Source organism: Trachurus japonicus, chromosome 12 (genome assembly GCF_045865225.1).
Source record: "Trachurus japonicus isolate A0001 chromosome 12, Traja_1.0".
In the NCBI taxonomy this organism is placed as follows: Eukaryota; Metazoa; Chordata; class Actinopteri; order Carangiformes; family Carangidae; genus Trachurus; species Trachurus japonicus.
In genome coordinates, this window is record NC_140918.1 from 29,944,635 (window position 1) to 29,955,991 (window position 11,357).

The following is an 11,357-nucleotide window of genomic DNA, read 5'->3' on the forward strand; positions in this document are numbered from 1 at the left end:
GGAGAACAGAGTAAAACCCTTTCCGGTTCAGGTAGTCGCTGCCTCTGATGATGGGCCTCTGGATTTTAATATGGCACCCATCAATGGCACCTATGATGTCATTGATGCCACAGACCCTGGCAAACGCTGCCGCAGATGTTGCTTTCTCAAACTCTTTTGGCCAGGAGATGAAGGAGGAAGTTTGGGAACAGAGTGTGCGGAGAATCTCCAGAATGACATGGTGAGCTGTAGATTGTGACACGTTGAATTTGTCAGATAGCTCTCGAAAAGAGTTTTGGTTGCCGATATACCAGAGAAACATGGCAAGCTTCTGGTGAAGAGGAACCTCTGGTCGGCCTCCAACATGAACCTTCTGGATGTGTTTTAGCTTCTGCAGTAGGAAATCAAATTGTGCCCAGGTCACCCGAAGATGCCGGCGAAATGTGTTCTCATCCATCTGCATGAGTATTTCCCATTCTGTACCCGTCTTTAAGATTGACTTTCTGGTGAATGGTTTCAACAGCAGCAAAGCATACCTGTGAGCCAATATAAAATAGGGGATATTAGATTGACAGACAGATATCAACTGCTCTCACAGAACCAGTCACACACAACACAACAATAAAAACACATGTCTGTTTTTTATTAATCTGTTTTTATTGTTGTGTGACATGTTTTGTAGGTATAGGCTACACACACACACACACACACACACACACACACACACACACACACACACACACTGAAACTGAAAATATTGTAGCGATCCCGCAGTGATGATGTTGTTATGATGTTTACGTTGTGATTTCTGACTGACTGTGAATGTGTTACAGGCAGGTAGGGTTGAATGAGAACCTGAGGGCCGGGGTGAGTGTGAGGAAGACAGCTGTGTGTGTGTGTGTGTGTGTGTGTAGGTGAGTGAGGAGGAGCAGAGGAAGAAGTGCGCTGAGCGCTGTCAGATAAGTTTGTGTTATATGTTGTTGTAATTACGTCGGGTCGGACGCTACAATTATCAATAGAAACATGTGATTAACATAGACGACGGACGCGAAATAGCCGCGGAGCGGAGCCAGTTTCCTTTCGGTGCCATTAACCGATTGTGCCAGATGTACCAGAGCGCGCACCTCTGTGCCAGGCTGAGGGGCCGATCTTGCCGGCCGGAGAAATGCGCATCTGGAGTGGAATACACACACGCGCGCATGCACGCACACACAAGGGGGAAATGACAGCTGCGCGGCTTGCATACGTACAGCATCCGACGTTTCTCTTTCTCTCTCTCCCTTAAGTAGCTGATGTACTTCCCCTGAATGATTTTTAAATACTCAAAAGACATCCAAACAAACATCAGCTTGCTGTGGCCGGCCATGTTTTCCGAGGTTGTGCAATGAAACGCATTTACCTCGGAAGTCGGAATTTCCAACTCGGATCTTTCCGAGTTCCGAGTGCAATCGAACGCAGCATCAGTCATTGGGAAACAGCTGCGGGTGAGTCATCTAGTTCTTATATATATCTATGAGTCCAACACCCCCGGCTCTTACCGGAAGTGGCGTTTTTGTGGGCGTTGTTTTTGTTGCCGACTGGTGGATGCACGCCACGTGACGTACCCAAACTGGAAGAGGGTCCAGCAGCAGGAAATGGATCGGATCTCCTCCAGGAACAACAAAGAGTCTGAGTAAAATGTCTGAGGTGGAGTTTCTGAGAGGATTCGTTACCGAGAGACTCACCGCCGTCTCCCAGGAAATCTTAGCGGCCGTGGACAGAGTCGTAGCCGGCTACGAGGCGGAGGCTTCGGGCTTCAGACAGGAGATCGAGCGGCAGAGGAACCTGCTGGATGTTCTGCTGCAGCCTCGTGTCGCTCTCAACAAAACCGGTTGGTGATTCACTTTTAAATCTATGGACCTCAAATTTAAAGACGTAAAACATCAGCGCTTTAGGTTCAGATGTTGATAACAATATTCCATTGAATCAACGTTTAAGTATGGTTAGGCAGCTCCGTTGAATTAACATTGGTTCCTGACATTTAAAGGAGCGATAGGTGGCCAAAATTGTTGCTGCAGTGAAATTCTAAACTCCCAGCCGTAGCTGCAGCTCAGTGGAAGCTTAAAGGTCAATCGATAAAAGCCGTATTTTGATCATGTTTACATTGTGACCACGCAATTTTGTAGTGGTGTCAAAATGTTTAGTGATTATTAATATTCATAATATAGCGCTCATATGCCTCTGAGACTCTGATGCCTCAAGACGCTCAATATAAAAACACTGTTGACACTCGGGCAGCGTTGAGAAGCTTGTCGGGCTAGCAACGGTAACTAAGGGGGGCGGAGCTTTTGCGAAAGGTCAATTCCAGGCAAATTCAACTCGGGGGTGTATTTTCCTATAATTCTAGGTCTAAAAGAAGGAATCTGAAGATTTTCAGTTTAATCGCTCCTGTTTTGCGGTAGTTGCGTCCCCGCATCGCCACGGCAGCAATGAATGGGAGTGGATGTAAGTTCCGCTGCTTGTTTACATCCCTCAAAGCCGCAATTTTTTTCCACAGACAGCGTCAGATGTCTACTCAAACATGCGCCAAGAAGTTTATTTACTTCAAGCAAGCCAGCATGTTTGTAAAACTAGATCTAATTCAAAGTCTCTCGGAGTCTTGTGCGAGACCCAGGTGCCGTGCGCGGTGTGTTCAGGTCAGAGGTGTATAAAGTACTTGAAAAAAGTAACTAAGTAAAAGTAGAAATACCATAACAAAAAACGACTTTAGTAAAAGTAAAAGTCACGCATAAGAAAATTACTTGAGTAAAAGTCTTAAAGTAGCTCACATTAAATGTACTTAAGTATCAAAAGTAGGCTATTTTGTGAAAAAATATACTCAAGTATCAAAAGTGCAAGTACAAGTACAAAGTATTTAGCATAAAAAGAAGCAAAACAACCACTTGTTTTGCCTGTGTGTTGTTTTATTTCACTTTCAGGTGAATAGATGTGGAATGATAAAACCAAAAAACACCTGAGCAAACATGTAGAGTGAGTGAATCAAGTGTCTGTGTCTGCCTGAGAACATAAAGCAAGCGTCTGTCTGTGTACGATCATTAGTGGCCCGGGCGTTTAATATGCTCAATCACCTTGCAGCCCAGGCGTTTATAAGAACCAGGCCGGTGTTTGCAACAGGCACGCAGTGGCAGTGGTGCGCGGTAAAAACGAAATTTATCAATTGGCGCATGAGAGTGATCGATCCTGTTAGGCATAGAGGATCTTTGGAGCCGTCTGCGGCCACAGCTCTCCGCAGCAGCAGCAGCAGCGGGTCGTAGTGACAGATACCGTGTGAATGCTGCACTATCGCAGATTCAAATATCGCACGCAGGCGATTATTTGGTCATATAGCCTACAGGTAATTATATTTCTATTTTAATTTGTAACGAGTAACGAGGTGGCAAACGTAATTGTAACGGAGTAAAAGTATATTTTTTAACTTTTAAATGTAGTGAAGTAAAAGTAAAAGTCCTGATTAAAAAAAGAACTCCAGTAAAGTACAAATCCTCAAAAAAACTACTTAAAGCAGAAGTAAGTGATATTTGTGTTAATATAAGTCTTAAATAGTTATATCTTCCGACAGCAATCACTTACATAGAGTGTTTGGTCTGAAACACGGGTCTGTCAGTCCCTCTGCTCTGCTCTGAGCCGAGGAGAAAACATTTATCGTATCCTACAGTTTTTATCCAATGAGGAGAGAGAACGGCATGCAGGGCTGTGTGTGCAGCCAAGGAACGCCGTGAATGTGGCGACGTAGGGACGAGGACTGTTATGGTGCGTTCAAGGAAACTCGTATTTTTCCGACCGTGAAGTCGTACCAGTTTGATCTGGTACGAGTTCACCGGTCGAAAGTTACGAGTGGCCGTTATAGTGACTTTCACCGGTAAAACAGGTTGGAAAAACACGAGTGGGTTGCCTGGAACGCTACAAAGTCGTAAGTTGTGACTTGAAGCTGTAATTTACGATTTCAAAAGCCGGCCTGGAACGCAGCATTAGCGAAAACGACCGGACCACTTACTTCTGCTTTAAGTAGTGTAACGAAGTACATCTACTTCGTTACTATACACCTCTGGTTCAGGTGCAGTGGGAAAGCTACCGTTTGTGTCATAAACACAGGAATATCAACTCTTGACTTGCTTCAAGTAAAAAAAACTTCTCAGCGCATGTTTGAGTAGCCACCTGACGCTGTCTGTGGAAAATGTAGGCTACACTTGAAGCAAGTCAAGAGTTGATATTCCTGTGTTAATGACACAAACGGGAGCTTGGGACTGCACCTGAATACACCAGCACTGCAACTTCGGGCTCGCGCGAGACTCCGGGAGACTTTGAATTAGATCTAGTTTTACAAACATGTCGGCTTGCTTGAAGTAAATAAACTTCTCGGTGCATGTTTGAGTAGACATCTGACGCTGTCTGTGGAAAAAATTGCGGCTTTGAGGGCTGTAAACAGCCTAAGCAGCGGAACTTACGTCCACTCCCATTCATTGCTGCCGTGGCGATGCGGGGACAGACACAACTACCGCAAACAGGAGCGATTAAACTGAAAATCTTCAGATTCCTTCTTTTAGACCTAAAATGATAGGACAAAACACCCCCGAGTTGAATTCACCTGGAATGGTCCTTTAACTGGCAACCCGGAGGCTGAAATGCGGGTTTGATAATTGTAACACTGCTAAAAAGTAGCAGGTCAAATCAATTATATTTCATTCAGGGAACTGCTTAACGTTTCTTTAACACTAAGAATGTCCTATAAAAAATATTGTATATTATTAAAACTTACCTAAAGTACCAGTTGGAGCATTTGTCTGAAAATCCTTGATAGGAGAATGCATGCGAACACTTATGCTGCGTTCGATTGCACTCAGAACTTTTTTTTTCAGAAGCAGCGTTGCTCTTTCTCTCTCTCGCTCTCCCGCTCCCTCAAATAGCTAATATCCTTCCCCAGCAGTACTTTTTGATGTTTGAAAGACATCCAAACAAACATCACCACTGTGGCCGGCCATGTTTTCCGAGGTTGTGCAATGAAAACGCATTTACCTCGGAACTCGTAATTTCCAACGAGTGCAATCGAACGCAGCATTAAGAGTCCCATTCATAGCCTATACCTGCACTGACCCCTGTTGGTTCAAATATGTAGCAACACCTCAAATCACTTCTTTTTTTTCTAGAGTCTATGCAAAAGAAAATCAGTCAGTTTGCACAAGTTTTATTGCAACAATAAGACTATAGGCCTATACCTCAGTGCATTAGAACATTATGTGCAGATCAGCAAAGTGAATTTTAGGTTTTTTTAAGGTAGGCTTTTAAGGTAGGCTACACAGTGCACACAGCATTCAGAAATATTGAAATGTTCTCACATAAAAACTAAGGATGAGAACGACACAGGATTTGGAAAATTGATTGTTGAGGCCCATGTGTCCACTTTTTGTCGGCACTTCTTTTTTTTTTAACAGCAGCAGCAATGCGGAGGGTGGAAAATATTATATACTGTTGTACTGTGCACTGCAGTCCCCATGAAGGAAGATCAGACAATAAATGTAGCCTACAGGGACATAGATGTGCGGACATAGATGTGCGAACAGCTCTGCTGTTCCTCTCTCGTCAGTCTGGTGTTTGGCTGCACTTTCAGTAAGAAAAGTTCCATATGAGCGTGATCAGCTGAGACAGAGCACAATGGATGTGGCATTGATCTGCTATCGCAGCGCATGTGAAAAAACAAAATCAAAATTGGAGCGATCTTTTTTTTTGCCGTTAAATTTTGGATGTATTATAATAGATCCATGTTAAATACACGTGCGCCGCGAGTGTTGTTATCGGTCAAAAATCATTGCTATACGGCATGTTGTGAGCTTGAAGATCTGCACGACACCGGCTCACAACCCAAGCGTCACAGCTGGGGCGGGAGGAACAGTAACAACAACAAAGTAGTTGGATTTTTTTCACTTGCCAGAGTGGCCGGTTAGCCGGCTTCTTTTACTCGCCAAAGCATCAAAGTTAGTCGCCACTGGCGACTGGCGACCGCTAATTTTGAACCCTGGGTGGAGGTATTTCTCCCTCAGCCGCAGTTTGACTAGCTTGTGCCACAGGCTCTTGGCTAGTCCAAGACTTCACAAGGCTTTCAATGAAGAACCGAAATGTGTTGCATTTGCCCTGTAGGTATCTCAGAGATATGTTACAAATTTTCTGGTCCACTTGCTCGATTTTCTAGCAAATGGATAGTACACAATATTTTGGTCTAATTTATCTACACCATTCATTGCACTGTTGTAGCTCACAATGCATTCTGGTTTGGTTTTGGCAACTTTATCTTTGTGGCCTCTCTGCCATACACTGACATTCTCCATGTTGTTCTGGTGGAAGTTTGTGCCCATTTTTACAATTTGTTTGTCATGCCATGCCATCACCATCACATTACTATTGTGACGCATGATTGTCTCTCCAGCCTGAAGGTCAGCCTTAGTGATGTTTTGGAGGACTGGTGGTTCACCTCTGTTTTTCCTCAATGTACCACAGACATGGGTTTCCAGATCAAATAGGCGCTCACATAATGAAACTGAATTGTAATAGTTATCCATGAATAATTTGTAGCCGTGACCTGCTAGGCAATCAAGAAGAGAGACAGAATAAACGTCACGAGCAGCTCAGTCACTCACAGTTGGACTTTTCTCCTCCTCTACGTTGCTTTTCTGGTTGCCAAAAAATATTATATGCAAATATAGCCTCCCTAAACACAAACAAATAACCTTAAAGGAATTGGAAGGGGTGTCTTGAGACATTAAAGACGGCCGAGGACCGACTAGACGCCTCTGGGCTGGTTGCTCCTGCTCGGTCTGTCCACTCCTCTCATCTCTCATCCGCACTTCAGCACCTGTCCTGCGCTACACAGTATAGGCTCGGCTCACTCCTCGTTTTATGACTCATTACTCCTTTTAAAAGTAACGTAAACAACCTACTGTTCTGATTACTCACACGTGTGTTTAGTTAGGCTATACGTTGCATTATTATCAGCTATATTTCATTCTCTCAAAAAAAAAAAAAAAAAAAGGACGGTTGAGTGAACCAACACAGGTGCTGAAGTGTGGGAGAGAAATGGAGCGACTGGGTGTCCGTGGGGCTCTTGCAATTTGTGGCGAATCAGGAAGGGCAGAGGACCGACATGAGTGGGGGTCTTGGTCTCCTGGTACCTGTGCAGGCCAGGACAGCGGAGGTCATCAAGACCAAGAACGAGTCTGTCTCGGCCGTATTTAATGTCTCGAGAAACACGTATCGTTCCACCGCCTGCTTGCCACCTCAGAGTGAAGCCTCTCTTTCCCCAGAAGGGGATCCAGTTGTTATATCTCGTGAGTTTTAGGTTGAATGGAGAAACACTATTAATAAACGCAGGTCCCTAATAAACGGCTGTTGATTTGAGCAATTTAAGCAAATAAACGCCCAGGCCTTTATTTGGTGTTTTACGGTACTGGAGTAAAAGTAAAAGTACTGCTAAAAAAATCCACTCAAGTAAGAGTAAAAAGTAGCTCTGAGACTTCCAGCCAATCAGAGGCTCAAAGCAGGAGCAAAATTCCTTCAGCTCAGACTAGCGTCCACTGAGAAGATCACTGGGGTTCATAGAGACACCAGTTATGAGTGACAGTGTGAAGACACTGTTATTCATGATGTGTTTCATTGTTTCTGCAGGTGACCAGCACCTGTTGAAGATTGAAGCAGAGGATCCTCCTGAGTTGACCTCTAGTCTGGATCAGGAGAACCCAGAGAGTCTACATGTTAAAGAAGAAAAGGAGGAACTACCGACCACTCCAGAGTTCCCCCTCACTTCTGTTCATGTAAAGAGTGAGGATGAGGAGGAGAAACCTCTGTCCCTACAACCTCATCAAAGACAAACTGAGGCAGAGCCTCCATCCAGCAGCTCAGCTGAACAGATAGATGCCGATGGAGACGACTGTGGAGGATCTGAACCAGCCAGGAACTCAGATCAACATGAAGATCTTCAACCAGATACAAATGATGAGGTCTCAGAGTCATCCTCTGAGACTGAAGACAGTGATGGTGACTGGAGAGAAACCAGAGCACCTAAGTCAGGTCTGAACAGTGAGAATGTTCATGTAAGTGATGAAGAATGTAACACTGGTAAGAAGTCTCACTGTAAGAAGTCTCCCTGCTGCTCAGAGTGTGGGAAAACATTTAGCACAACCACAGGTTTGAAGATGCACATGAGGATCCATACAGGAGATAAAACATTTGACTGTGCTACCTGTGGTAAACAATTTAGTAAAAGATGGAACCTTAACGAACACATGAGGATCCATACAGGAGAGAAACCATTTGACTGTCCTACCTGTGGTAAACAATTTAGTCAAAGAGGTCATCTTAAAGGGCACATGAGGATCCATACAGGAGAGAAACCCTTTGACTGTGCTACTTGCGGTAAACAATTTAGTCAAAGACAGACTTTTACAGACCACATGAGGATCCATACAGGAGAGAAACCATTTGAATGTGCTACTTGTGGTAAACAATTTAGTCAAAGACGCATTTTTAAAGAACACATAATGATCCATACAGGAGAGAAACCATTTAAATGTGCTACCTGTGGTAAACAATTTAGTCAAAGAAGTCATCTTAAAGAACACATAATGATTCATACAGGAGAGAAACCATTCGCCTGTGCTACCTGTGGTAAACAATTTAGTCAAAGACGGAATCTTACAGAACACATGAGGATCCATACAGGAGAGAAACCATTTGACTGTGCCACCTGTGGTAAACAATTTAGTCAAAGATGGAGTTTTAAACAACACATGAAAGTCCATAGTGGAGAGAAACCATTTGAATGTGCTACCTGTGGTAAAACATTTAGTCAAAGAGGGAATCTTAAAGAACACGAGAAAGTCCATACAGGAGAGAAACCATTTGAATGTGCTACCTGTGGTAAAACATTTGGTCAAAGATGGAATCTTAAAGGACACATGAGAGTCCATACAGGAGAGAAACCATTTGAATGTTCTACCTGTGGGAAACATTTCAGACATCAAGGGAGTTTAAATAAGCACTTGAGACTCCACACACAGGAAGAAACCATTTAGTTGTGCTATTTGTGGGAAAGGATTTACCCAGAAGAAAACTCTTTTGTTTCACACAAGAGTCCATTCAAAAGCGAAGCCATTTGGTTGCATTGTTTGTGGGAAAACATTTATGGAGCTGGAGAATTTGGCTGCACATGGATGCACATGAAATCTGTTGTTGTTGTAAGTTGTTCTGAATTGTATTTGAGATGTGTCTTAATGTGAGGGAGTCTAGCATTAAACCCCTGGCACAAAGGGTTAACACATGGAGAGAGAGGAGCCAGGACATATAGAAAGATTTATGTACCTGTTTATGCTTTCACTTTAAGTAGTAGTAAAGTTTAGTCTTGAAGTAAGTCTAAACCACAGCCACTCCCCACCTTTTTTTGACCAACACACACATAGTGCGAAGTATTAAAAATGAATGTAACACTTTTTTCTTGGGCAGATGACAGAGAATTCTTGCTCTCTTGGGATGGTGATTGCAGCTAACTGCTTGCAGACTGTGATTTCTTGAACGGGAGAGTTTTTTGTATCTGATTCGTTTGATGATCCAATTTAATAAATAGTTAACCGGAATGTCGTTGTTTGTCCTCCCTTGGAATAAACGAACACGCAGTTTTCCTGTTTTTTCAACCTGACAGTAGACACAGCATTCTCTCCAGATATCAGTGCTGTGGTAAATGCTGGGCAAGGCGCAACGGAAAGTATCCGTGATCCAAAAATCCCTTGGCCAATATTCTTCCCACAGCTTTCCACTCTTCTTCCTCCTATTTTGGTGGTAGGGAGGGCACCCTCATTTCCACCCCCTCTGCTGCAGAATCCAAAAAGCGGCATAGGCATCTCTGGACACACCATCTGCATCTGCACCCCTTTCATTTATAAAAGCAAACTTCAAAATCGACTCATCTTTAAAACTGACAAATCATGTCCTGTCTGTGAAGTTTAAGACTCACATAATGTTGGTCCAAGCCTGCATCAAAACTCGAGTAGTCGTCAGTATGTTGATCATGGTCCCCTGACACAGGGTGGCTGTGGAGGGGGCACCGTTGATGACTTCCTCCACTGGAGTGAAAACTTGGACAGCATCATCCTTCTGAATTTCTGAGGGTGGGTCATTATGTGCATTACCACCTGAATGGACAGCATAGTCAACACAATCTCCTAAAACAGGAGTGGATGTGGACAGGGCAACACTGACTTCATTTGTTGGTGTGAAGACTGGAACAGCAGCATTCAGCAGTAGGTTGCTTTCCCCAAACAGTAGTTTAAAATGTATTTCAATAGCAGGAAAGGTAATCTCTCTGAGTCAGCTAGCAGATGACACTACTCTTTTTTTTTTTCAAGATAAATACCAAATTGATATTGCCATAAAACTATTAGATACATTTTCTGCAGCCTATCTTTCTAAGTGTGACCTGCTTTCCATCAAAGCTTGCAATGACAAAGAGATCTCAGGAATCCCTGTAAAGTTATGAAAACTTTAATCCATGAATCACTTCACTGCAGCAAAGATTTAATTTATGGACTCAAAGAGACCTAACTATAACTGGTTGAGTGCTGCTCTCCAAAGCAGAGGGCTAATCTAGACTTGTTTATGCGAGCTCAGCTCTTGAGGTCTCAAATGATTTATTTAAAAAAAAATAGACGAAACTTCATTTGATTCTATTTGGAAAAAGAAATGTCATGTAGTACCCCCTTGAAGACAAGATGATGCATCTCAAGGGGTTATCCCTTAATAAATTTGAAATTTGAAATAGTACGCATCATAAGGTGTCAGCCTTTGCGGATGACTTGTTATTATATATTAATAGAACATCTGAATCAGTTCCTAATATTAAAAATCTTTTCAATAAAGTGTAAGCTTTTCTGGATACAAAATAAACTGGTACAAATCAGCCTTTATGCCACTTAATGCAGTGGACGATCCTCCCATATGCTCCTTAAATATTCCAATCAAGAAAACTTTTACATATCTAGGCATTGAAGTCCATTCAAATTGAGATTCTCTCACTTACTGTAATTATATGAACATTTAAAAAAAAAAAAATAGAGGCAGATCTTTAAAGATGGTCCAAATATAATACACCATGTTCACTTCAGGCATGTATTTCTATTATAAAGATGGACATCCTACCCGGTATAATTTTTTTTTCTTCAATGATCCCCCTCCCCACCCCTCTTAAGTATTGGGAAAGAATCGATTCTATTATATCAAAATTTATATGGAAAGTATGTTGGAGGGAGATCGAAGAGCAATTAGTCCACCCTTACAGACTTCAGGACGTAGTATGCTCTGCA

At 42.8% G+C, this 11,357-nt stretch overlaps 1 pseudogene across 1 annotated transcript; it reads left to right on the plus strand.

The window, feature by feature from the left end:
• The first annotated feature begins 1,602 nt into the window (after positions 1 to 1,602).
• Positions 1,603 to 9,225, plus strand: LOC146977770 (uncharacterized; annotated as a pseudogene). The gene is made up of 2 exons (XR_015037299.1): positions 1,603 to 1,849; positions 7,672 to 9,225. The product of XR_015037299.1 is annotated as an uncharacterized LOC146977770 (transcript).
• Positions 9,226 to 11,357: the final 2,132 nt, after the last annotated feature.